Here is a 12,243-nt window from a genome sequence, read left to right as displayed (position 1 = left end):
ACTTCCAAGCTGCACCCCTGTGTCAGCAGATTTAGCACCATTTGCGATGTGATTGGAGAGGCTGAGACTTGTGAAGATCAATTTCTCCTCACTTTTAACACCGTCGCCCCCCCTCCCCGGGGGGCTGAGAACACTCCCTTTAGTGTCCCACTTTGGGGTCCTGAAGAGGTGAGGGTTTTGTTGGGTTCAGTCCTGATGTTGCTTACCCAGAACAGTTCATACATCCGTGACTAAAGGCACTAGCCGACTTCGTTTTCCTGACTAATGAGGTAGCGCAATTGTATTAATATTGGCCCTGCTTATGGTTTGGGCCCCACTGGGCCATTTCTAGCTGAGGAGGTCTGGGGTAGATCATGGCCCTACAACGAGTCTCAGCCTTTTGTATTTGACAAATGGGTATTTTAATTTCAATCTCCAAGAGTTATAGTGGGAACCAAACACTATAATAATAATTACTATCATTTACTGCATATTTTAATCCATGCCAAACACAATTCCGGGAGTTTTACATATGACATATTAATTCTTTTATTTAACCTCATTTCATATTGCCACACCTGCTCCCCAATAATATCTAAATAGTGCATGGATAGAATAGTACACATTATACCTTGTACTCCATAAAAATGATTTTGACCAGGCTTTCTCTGCTCTTTCCTTACACATATTTAAGGCAGTCCCTAGCCTGGTGTGGTATTCTTCGTGAACATTCCCATCTACGAGCTCCCTGACAGTAGGGAGGTGTCTGGGAAGGGCCCAGTGGCTGGACATGAAGGGTGCTCAGGAGCTGCACACAGAACCACTGAACAAATGACCCCAGAGAGACTGCCCAGACAACACCATAGATTAGCAAGAATTGGGGAAATATTTTGGCCCATAGATCTTCAATGTCCCTGGAATCTGACCTTCTCTTCCTATATATCAGCCCAACGTATACCCAATAATCCTTTTCGAGAGTTACAGAGGCTCAAATGCGAAAGATACTTGTCCAACCTGGCATAACTGAGTCTGAAACCCAGGTCTCCTGACCCCCGGCACAGTTAACTTCTCACTCTCAACGGGCCAGCTCTAGAACACTCAGGGGCAAAACCTGGCCACCTCTCCATCCCCTTTCTAGCATGCATTCCTGGGAAAGAAAGAAAGCCTGTGCTTAGAAGGATTCTTCCTCCTTCGGACACTTTTAAACAAAGTTAAAACCAAATGAAAACTGTGTTGCTTCTAGAATGTGGGCCTGATGACTGTCATTTCATTTGCCTCCAAGTTGGAGTGAAAAATTACGTCTTGCCGAGCTCCCAACTCTCTGGGTAGCGTAAGCTGTCTTTGGAGAGACACAAGATGCACTGCTCTGTGTGATATTAAACTCATCATTTTCAGCTTTGGAGGTGGAATACACAATGATTCAACAGGAGCCCTATAAAAGTCATCTTCGCAATTTTATTTTCTTCAATTGTCTGTCTTTTCCTCTGAGCTTTTGATGAGCTGCAGAGGAGAGGAGGAGGCGGAAAGATGACTTCAGAAATGTGTAAGGAAAAGCTGCAGTTTCTGTCTCTGGATGCCCGAGCTGGAGGGGCCATGGAAGCCAGCTGCTCTGGCCTCGCCAGGGTCAGCCCCATGCGGGGAGGCCGCTTGCTTAGGGTCAGCCAGTGCGTTAGCGAAGGAATAAGAATTAGAACCCGGTTCTTCTGATAACATTCTGGAGTGGCTTCCACTGCCCTATCCTGACACCTGGCACCTAATGTGATTTCACTTTAAATAAGCAGCAAATTGGGAACCCTGGGTGGCGCAGCGGTTTAGCGCCTGCCTTTGGCCCAGGGCGCAGTCCTGGAGACCTGGGATCGAATCCCATGTCGGGCTCCCGGTGCATGGAGCCTGCTTCTCCCTCTGCCTATGTCTCTGCCTCTCTCTCTCTCTCTGTGTGACTATCACAAATAAATAAAAATAAATAAATAAGCAGCAAATTATATTGATTGACTTACATGGTTTCAAAAGTCAAAAAAGATAGGAAAGGGTTTATAGGAAGAAACCTCCCTATCACCCCTGTGCCTCTCCAGGCACCAGTTTCACTCCTCAGAAGCAACTCCTGGCGTCATGTTCTCCTGCATCCTTCCAGAGACACTTCATGCAGAAACAAATATCCGCCTCACGCCCAACCCCACCATCCCCAGGACACACAAATGGGGGCACACTGAACACACTATTTGGATCTGCTTTTTATCTCTTAGCAGGTCTTGGAGGTAATTTTTTCTCAGTACATAAACAGTCACTTCATTCTTTTTAACAGCCATATATACACTGTTCAGTCAGTCTCCTACTGACAGATATTTCAGAGATTTCCAACCTTTTCCTTTACCAACGATGTCTTAGTGATTGACTCTGAATATATGCTATTTCACATGTATATAATTACATGCAGGATAAATTTCTGGAAGTAGAATTTCTGAATCCCCTGTGCATTTGCAGTCCTGATCAATACTGACAGACTGACCTCTTCAGAAGGACCAATTTACATTTCTAGCAAAATATTGCAATTTCCCTTTTTTGCAATTACCTTGACAACATGGGTGGAATGAAACTCCTTGATATTTGCCAATTTGGTGGGTGGGTGAAAAAGGATATCTAAGATTAGTTTTTTTTTTTGTTTTGTTTTTTGTTTTTAAGTAGAGCCAAATTGGAGCCCAATGCAGGGCTTGAACTCATGACTCTGAGATCAAGACCTGAGCTGAGATCAAGAGTCAGACGCTTAACTGACTGAGCCACTCAGACACCCCTAAGATTAGTTTTTATCTGAATTTTTCTTAGTACAATTCTCTTTATTACTTGGTTAGGTTTAGGCTTTTCATATGAATTTGCTTTCTATGAATTATCTGTTAATTTCATCTACCCATTTTGAAAGCTAGATTGTTGGCCTTTATGTGTAGTACAAAAACATTTTGCTCAGTTTATCATTGCTTTCTGACTTTACTTCTACTAGCGCTTTTTTCCATGCAGAAATTTTTAAATGATAATTTTTTACACAGATTTATCAGTCTTTCCTTTTGTGGTTTTGGGGTTGAATTCTTTCATTGTTTCTTCTATTACTTTTATTGTTTCACTTTTTAATATTTAAATATTCCCTTTCAATTTTAATTTATGTGGACGTGGGCTGTGAGGTAGGGATTGCACTTTACTGTCCCACAGTACTTACGAGATTGTGCATCTTTTCTCCACTGACTTGAAAAGTCAACTTTACCATACCATTTTTGGACTTTTATCCTGTTCTAATCATTTATCTATTCATGTGTCAGTACCACACAGTTTTAATTAAGTTTATAATGTAACTTGTTTCATTTTATATTTTTAAGTGTAGTTAACATCTGTCACCATGCAACTCTATTACAATCCCACTGACTATATTCCCTATGCCATACCTTTCCTCCTCATGACCTGTTCATTCCATAACTGGAAGCCACTCCCCTTCACTCATTTTGTTCATCCCAAACAACCAGTTTGTTCTCTATATTTATGGGTCTGTTTCTGTTTTTTTGTTTGCTTCTTTTGTTTTGATTTTTAGATTCCACATGTAAAGGGAAATCATATGGTATTTGTCTTTATCTGACTTATTCCACTTAACATAATGCCCTCTAGGTCCATTCACATTATCACAAATACCAAGATTTCATTCCTTTTTATGGCTGGGTAATATTCCATATATATATATATATTTATATAAAATAAAATGTATATATATGTGTATACACACACATATTTATACCATTCTTTATCCATTCATTTATCAACGGACACTTGGGCTGTTTCCATATGTTGGCTATCATAAATAACACTGCAATAAACATAGGGGTGCATGTATCTTTTCAAATTAATGTTTTATAATGCATTTTAATATTTGAATGTCTATTATCACCACATTATGCCTCCTTCTCTAAATTTTCCTGTATTTTCTTGCATATTTTTCTATATTATCTTTATAATTAGCTTGTTTAATTTTCTTCCTCTCCTAAATTGTCAAACTGGATACAGGAGGAAATTTTTTAAGTTTTTAGTTTTGTTTTCATATAGACCACGAATATTTCTTTTTTCTTTTTTCTTTTTTTAAGATTTTATTTATTTATTCACGATAGTCATAGAGAGAGAGAGAAGCAGAGATACAGGCAGAGGGAGAAGCAGGCTTCATGCCAGGAGCCTGACGTGGGACTCGATCCCGGGACTCCAGGATCGCACCCTGGGCCAAAGGCAGGCACCAAACCGCTAAGCCACCCAGGGATCCCGATCACGAATATTTCTTTTTGATGCCAAGGTAGTTTGCATTTTTACTTGTTGCTGTACATGTGATGCTTTCTTCCATTAACTCTTCTAACTAATGGTTCCTAAATACAAAGGCTCTTGTTCTTTTTCTTATTTATTTTTGTAGTGATCTCTACACCCAGTATGGGGTTCAAACTCTGAGATCGAGAGTTGCATGTCCCTTCACTTGAACTGGCCAGGCACCTCAAAGGCTCCTGTTTTTGACATACTAAATTTGTACCCAATACTTCACTAATTCTATTATTCTTTATAATAACTCATCATTTTGGGATCCCTGGGTGGCGCAGCGGTTTGGCGCCTGCCTTTGGCCCAGGGCTTGATCCTGGAGACCCGGGATCGAATCCCACGTCAGGCTCCCGGTGCATGGAGCCTGCTTCTCTCTCTGCCTGTGTCTCTGCCTCTCCTTCTTTCTCTGTGACTATCATAAATAAATAAAAATTAAAAAAAATAACTCATCATTTTATTTTCTTGGATTTTCATTTGCTTATTCAACAAATAATCCGAGTGTGAGACAGTGCCTAGGCATTGAGTGTGCACCAGGGAGTGTGCTGGGTGCTAGGGATACAGCAGTGAACACAACAGAAAGTTCCTGAGCTTGAAGAGTTTATATTCTATGAGGAGAGAAAGGGAACAAACAAATCAATTACTAAATATCCAAGATATCAGGAGGCATTAGTGCCATGGAGACAGATAAAGTAAAGAAATGGAATAGAAAGTAATAGAGGGTTCTTGAAAACCAGCAGCATGAATGGAGCAGGAGAGTTAGTCTTGAGACTAAGAGTTGGAAGAGTCTTCCAGGTAGAAGGAGAAGTAAATGTAACAGCAACATGCACTTGGCATGTATTAGGAACAGCAAGGAGGTCAGGATGCCTGGAAAGAAGGAGGGAAGAAAGGGGTTTGTAAAATTATTACCTGTACATAGTACTTCTATCTCCTCCCTGTCCCCTTCCTAGTTTTTATGTTAATTTCTTTTTCTTGTCTACACTGGGTAGTACTTCCAAAAGAATGTTAAGGATTAGTTTCTTTCTTTCTTCCTTTCTTTTTCTTTCTTTCTTTTTTTCTTTCTTTCTTTCTTTCTTTCTTTCTTTCTTTCTTTCTTTCTTTCTTCTTTCTTTCTTTCTTAAATTTTTTTATTCATGAGAGGCACAGAATGAGAGAGAGAGAGGAACAGACACAGGCTGAGGGAGAAGCAGGCTCCATGCAGGGAGCCCGACGTGGGACTTGATTCCAGGTCTCCAGGATCACAACCTGGACTGAAGGCAGTGCTAAACCTCTGAGCCACCCGGGCTGCCCAAGGATTAGTTTCTAAGACTGTTTCCCACTCTGAGGTTCTAGGTGCTGGAGCTGAGTAAAAAAAAGTCTAGGATATTTATCTGAATAGGGTCCAAGTTCTTTATCTTCATCACATCATTTCTTCATCAGGCCGTGCACTTTGCTGGAAATACTGAAGACCACAAATACTAATTCCAAGATCATCCTTATTATGTTTTGTACTTAATCTGGCTTTGTGGACTTGTGTGGGCCCAGTTAGAAGGCAGGAGCAGGAGTTCTGACTCTGGTTCTAATGTTAACACAATGTGTGAACATGGAGAAGTGGCAACTCATCACTGTACCTCTTTTCCTTAATTTAAAAGTGGTTGCTGGATGAGATAAAGGAGCTATGATTTCTTCTCATCCTCAGTTAAATAAGTCCCTCATTCTTCCTCAAGCAGCTCCTTGCTTGGGCCTTGGTATCAGTATTTGTTGCTCTATGCCTAATCTGGCTGATAAGTATGTCTGTACGTCTATAAGTGCTTTTGGGACAGGGACAATGTCTGATCCAAGTCCCACCCCCTTTACTTGTTCAACTACAATAACTTCTTACCCAGTTTCTTTGCTGCTCCAGAGTAATCTTTTTAAATGCAAACAAATCATGTCGTGTCCCTAGTTAAAACTGTTTTCTATTTCTCTACTGCTCACAGGATAGAGTCAAAACCCCCTCACATGTTTTGAAAGGCCCTGCACAATCCAGTCCCTGCCCTATCTAGTTCTCAGCTCTTGTCTGACTGCTACGCTCATGACTTCAGTCTCCACATTGACACACAATAAATATCTCCTCTGTTTGAAGTACATTTTATGAGACTAACTTTGATGCAAGCTTCAAATGTAAGGCAGAAGCTGAGTGGATGCTCACCAGTCTCAGTGCTTTTTCCTAGACCATGGAAGAAATCACCCAGTCTCCTTTGCTATCTGGCTAGGATCACGTGGGATGTCAGCAGTGGTGACATGTGCCACTTCCAGACCTGACCGTAACACTCATACACAATCACCCACATTCTCTCTTGCTTTTGTGCATGGAAGCCACGTATAAAAACAACAGTATCATAAGGAGAAAGAAGCCAATATCCCTGAATCAACCCTGGGAGGAAAATGACCAGGAAAGCCTCCTGACCTGTTTCAGACTGTGATGAATCCATTACTGTACTAAGTCACTGAAATTTGGGGATTGTTATAGCAGCTAATATTATTCATCTGACTAGTATACAATCTCAATTCAAATAGCCTATCTTATTCCTCAGGATGAGGTAATAGCCTTTGTGCTCTCACAAGTCAAGGTACGGGTCTCTATCTCATGGCTCTCACCACATGGCATATAAATGCTTTGTTTATCCCTACATCCTGTTAAAATGTGAGTTCTTTCAGGGCAGGGACCATACATTGTTGGTTTTTTAAATCCATAGGGCCAGAGCAAGACTGGTGTGTGGTAGGTTATCATTCAAGGTTTGGCAGAGGAATGAACAGAAAATAAAATAATGGAAGAATGAGTGAATTATAAGAACAAATACAGGCATTTTAAGTTTTCCCCAGCAGTCAAATGAGGTACCTCTCTGTGGCCATGTCAGAGTAAGGACTGTGTGGCTGACGTGGGGCCCTTAATTACAATTTAGGACTGAGCTTAGAGGGGAAAGAAAGCATCTCTGTTCTTTCCTTCCAAACGTAAGAACCTTAATTAAAACCAAGTGATGAAGGGCTGTCCCCTTGCCAGCAGCCAACAGCTCATCCTGCTATCAGGGGCCTAAAGAGTAAATTAAAATCAGTGCCAATAAAATTAAAACTACCTTAGGGCATATTTGCAACATAATTTAGTGTGGAGTTTGCTTCTTCCTAGACACCAGGGAGGAAATGTTTTTTTTTTTTTCCCCTACATTGAGCCGCTTCCCTGCTTCACCTCAGATCTGCACTCAGTGCTGGGATGTGGTTCTGACTTGATCCCATTTGGACAGCACTTTTGGGGTGATCATATATTCAATCCAGTGAAAGAAGGGAAATCCAACCCAGGAAGGTCAGGAGGGCTTAGCTCAGACAGCAGCAGAGGAAAGCAGTAGACCAGGACCCATGTCCCTGCAGTTACAGGACCATGCCATGCATCCTACTGTGGTCTCAGGATTTCCAGTCTAGCCAGGCAATCCCCCTGGCCTTAGGATTGCGAGACCTAGGTGGTTTCCTCCATCTCCCAGCTGATAGGTCTGGAGACCCATCCTAGCAGGCACTGGGGCTGGGGGGCTGGACTGGAGGAGCAAGGAGCATTAGAGAACTTCCAGACAGCTTCCCTCTGAGATGTACCCTGGGAAGCTATGACCCCATTGGCCTCAGGTGAAAACACCCCAAATCTAATATTTTTATTATCAACTAAAATATTTCCCTGTTTTTTTTCTTTCAAGTTAAAGTAGAAAAGAAATCAGTACAATAAATATAAAGCTAAAGGAAAAATAAAAAGTTGAAGTAGATGTTTATGGAAGTCAGGGCACATGTCCTAAGGCAGGAAGAATAATTTTTCAAAAAAAAAAAAAAAACAAGAACTCTTTCTTTAAAATCAACTGAGCAAATGAAACAAAACAATGTCAAAGTCTTGTTGTGCATGATCTAGACATCTGAAGGGGCACAATTAAGGCTTCTCCACTCACGTACACCCTGGAGATGGCTGAACAGAACTTCTGGCCACAGGGAAAGGATGTGATGAATCAATGGGGACAAAGAGAGGAACAACCACATAGGAAACCCAGATAGCTAGCCTCGGTTGAGGGGAGGAGCGATGGACATGTTTTCTTCTGCCTTCCTCCATTTTATGCTCCAGACTTATCTGCAACTTCTAGACCCCCTGCAGCTCCCCCAGCACACATGCTCTCCTGCTCTGTGCTTCTTGCCTGCCATTCCTGTGGGTGGCAATACCTATCTCCCCGTCCTTCCCCTGCTGGTAACAGCTTGCTCATCTTTCACTGCTAGGCCCAATGGGCCCCCTTGTCCAAGATGCTTTCCTTGACTCTCTTAGGAGCAACAGCTCTCTCTTCTGGACTACCCTAGATTTTTAAAATATCCTCTTTTAAAGTAGTTGTCATCCAGTTCATTCATTCATTCATTCATTTGACAAATATTTGGCAGTGACACGCAGGTCCCTGGAGCCCCCTCGGGGAATGTAGGCATCATTAGCACAGAGGCATCTCAGGAGCCCTCTAAAGCTGAGAGTTTGGGTAGAGGAGGACATGAAAGAGACTGGAGTGGCAGGGAGGAGGAGGAGGAAACATGGACAGTGTGGTTTCATGAAAACTAGAGCAAAAAAGAAAAAGAAAGAAAGGTTTTAAGAAGGAAGGAGTAGTTTGTGAAGCCAGTAAGGTCTAGGACCATGTCTGGTTCACCTCGTATCCCCGGGGTATATCCTAGGGCCCAGCACACAGTAGGGGACATTTGCTGAGTGACTACATGAATCATAAATGAATGAAGCAGGTATCTGGCTTCAGAAAGGGGCAGAGGAAAGGGTGTGGTGCTAGGAGTTTCAGGGCCTAGACTCTAACTCAAGGTGCCATGGAAGCAAGATAGTAGTAACTGCACAGTGCTTACCCCCAGGCACCCTTTAGTCCTCCCACAATCCTCTCAGTTAGAAACATTTACAGATGAGGAAACCGACCGAGAGAGAGGTTCAAGTGACTTGCAAAGGAGCCTCCACACTACATAGTGGTAACGGGGCAGGACTCAAGCTGCCGGGCTCTGCAGTCCGTGCTCTTAACCATGACTTCATCAAAAGCAACGGACCTTTACTGAGTGCTTCCTATGTGTGGTCTTGTAATAATTCTAGTGACCATCTACGAGTTAAGCACTGTTATAATCAAAGGAGGAAAATTAAGCAAAAAGCTTGTGAGCGGCAAGGTTGAGATGCAAACCCAAGTCTTTCTGACCTAGGGCTAAACTCTTCATCTCTAAGCTATTCCGAACCACCCAGCCTTGGGATCTGTGATCTCTTTGCCTCAGCAGAGTAAACTTTGGGACACAGGAAATTTGTGACAGTCACGTGTAGGTGTAGGGAAAAAGCAACAAGATGAGAGTAAAAACATTTTCCTGCTTCCAATTTGTCTTTCATAGTCCACTCGATGTAGAAGTGAAAAGTAAGATCTTTTTGTAAATAAAGGCGTTTCTGCATCTCCTCCTTCTAATGACCCAGGAGGAGCTGGGTCTGGCCTGGTGGGAGGGAGCCTTCCCTGCTTCTATCCTCCTTCACCTCTGGCCTATGGAAGGCAGAGAGACCAGAGGCTCAGCATGGGAGGGCTGCGCTCACAACAGACTTTCCCAGGGCAAAAGGAGAACCCCTGATCTGTCTCCTGCTCCCCATAGCAGGGACCGGTGTTGACCATGACAATGATGTGATGATGGAAGGGTACTCATGGAGTAAGGTGGTTCTGGATTCACTAGGCTTGGCTTCAGGTGTCAGCTTAGCCATGGGTGAACTTTCTACGGAATTTACCCTCCATCTCTGAGCCTCTCATCCCTAAAAAGTAGGGATAATAATCTCAACCTCACAGGATTGTCATGAAGTATCTGGCTTTGTGCTTAGCAAAATGTCTGGCAGTTTATATACTTTTAATTCATTTTTTTTTCCAATCATACAGTGATGCTACATGGAGGTGCTGTGCTTGGCACCCTGGGTTTGGACCTCCTTGTGCTCAAAAGCTTGCAAGGAAGATGGACATTTTAAAACTAACTGCGTGTGCAACAGACTTGAGGAGAAGTATAGGGTCCATAGGAGCACAGAGCTCAGGTGGCTTGGAGACCCCGCTTACACAAATGCACATTTCATCCCTGTTCAATAGACGTCTACCGACAATAACCATTGTCTTTCACATTTGCAGAGTTTATAAGCCATTCTCATACCAGTTAGCTCATGTGGTTCTCTCCACAATCCACTGAAGTAAACAGGAGTTTAGTTTCTCAGAAAAATCTCAGGGACTGGCTTCTCAAGATCTCATAGTGGGAAAGGACCTCTGCTGGATTCTAACTTAACATCTCACTACCTCCAAAGCCTCCGCTTGCTCCTCCCCTCTTGGGGGTCACCCCAGGTGCTCAATCCTGCACCAAAAGTGGATACAGATACAAGTGGAAAAGCCAAACCTCCCTGCAGAAAGCCCCAGTCTGAGCAGAAAGACAAACTAAGAAGAGGACGGAGATATAATATGTAAGCTTGTGAGAGCCGAGGGACATTTTAATTTCATAATTAAAAGTTAATGTTGCTTTATTATAAATCAAAGGCTGATGAAACTAGGGCACCCCCAGGAACATGTTAGGAACTCAATAAATATGTGTGGCCTGAATGCTTGGAGACATCTGTAGGAGGTTGTTAGCTGATCCAGAGAGAGAGAAAAATATATGTCTAACCACTGAGCTGGGGGTTTGGTAAGTCCTCAGTAAATCTTAGTTCTTCTTCCCAGGAAACTCATCTTGGCTCTCCTACTAACCTGCTCTGTGACCCTGGAGAAGTTTCTCTCCTTCTCTTCAATTTCCCCATTTAGAGAATGGATTTGGTGACTTTTCGTGGCCCATGACGCCCCAAGAGTCATATCTTTCAATCATCTCATCTTTCCGCTTTGCACTGTTGCTCTTTTTTTTTTTTTTTTCCTCCTTCCTTTGGCCTCTGAGGACTGATTCTGCCAGAGTTTCCCACCTTATTGCCTCCAAGACCTGTACCTGGTCCTTTTCCCTGGTATGGCCCTATGGTGAGAGCCTACTCTAAGACGGCAGTCAACCATTTCCCCCATGATAATGCATCTTCCCGTTGGGCAAGGTTGGCATCACTGTTTTTCAAAGAAGTGTTCAGGGGTGCCAACATTCATGCTGCAATGCTGTACGGTATGCTGGAGAAAAATAAGGTGGTTGCTAAGCCGCTTTATTCAGTGTAGGTGACTGGGGATGGGGACAGGGGAAGAGAGAGGTGCAGACAGAGATCCCGTAGTTGTTCCTCTGTCCCTTTTCCTCCTTCCTTCTCCCTATCTCTCATCTTGCTCCTCTCTCTTCATCCCTTCTCTTCTCTGTTCCCCTCTTCCCACCTCTCTCTTTCTATAGCGTGGTGGGGGAAGACAGCCAAGGGAACAAGCAAGTGCACATCAGCCATCCAGGTGCTCTGAGAGATGTATGTGGAGACTGGGGGAAGATACAGCTGAAGGAACCAGCAATTTATTGGGTAGTCAGGAAAGGCTTCAGAGAGGAGGTGGCTACTGAGAAAGGTATTGAAAGACAAAAAGGTGTTCACCAAGTGGATGATAAGGAAAGGAGCCCCCAGTAGAAAGAAAGACATTTTAGACAAAGGGAGCTATGTGAGAAAAACCCACAGGACCCCAAACCACCCGGCCCATGAAGGGACCAAAAAGGTGTTTGGCATGATTGAAGAGTATTACTGGGGAGGGGGGCAGTGCGTGACAAAGGGAGCTGAGGAGGCTTCCATGGACCCATCATGGAAGGCTTGTCAACCACTAAGGACTTTTCATATAAAGTGGAAAATACAGAGAAGTATTTTATGAAAGTATAACATGATTATGTTTGTATTGTATTTTTGAAAGATTTTTTTTTGGAGGCTCTGATGAGGAAAAATTAGAGGTTATAAGACTCAAAGGCATGTGGAACAGTTAGGACATTTTTGTT

The 12,243-nt window shown here is 43.0% G+C and overlaps 1 protein-coding gene across 1 annotated transcript in view; it reads right to left on the bottom strand.

Annotated features, from left to right (window-relative positions):
• The window catches only part of AGBL4 (AGBL carboxypeptidase 4), a 1,386,151-nt gene that overhangs the window by 51,149 nt on the left and 1,322,759 nt on the right, over positions 1–12,243 (bottom strand). The gene's annotated exons all lie outside the window — the stretch shown is intronic.

The sequence above is a fragment of the Nyctereutes procyonoides genome, unplaced genomic scaffold (assembly GCF_905146905.1).
Source record: "Nyctereutes procyonoides isolate TBG_1078 unplaced genomic scaffold, NYPRO_anot_genome, whole genome shotgun sequence".
Lineage (NCBI taxonomy): Eukaryota > Metazoa > Chordata > Mammalia > Carnivora > Canidae > Nyctereutes > Nyctereutes procyonoides.
Note: the sequence above shows the minus strand (reverse complement) of the source record. Positions and strands in the feature narration are given on the sequence as shown.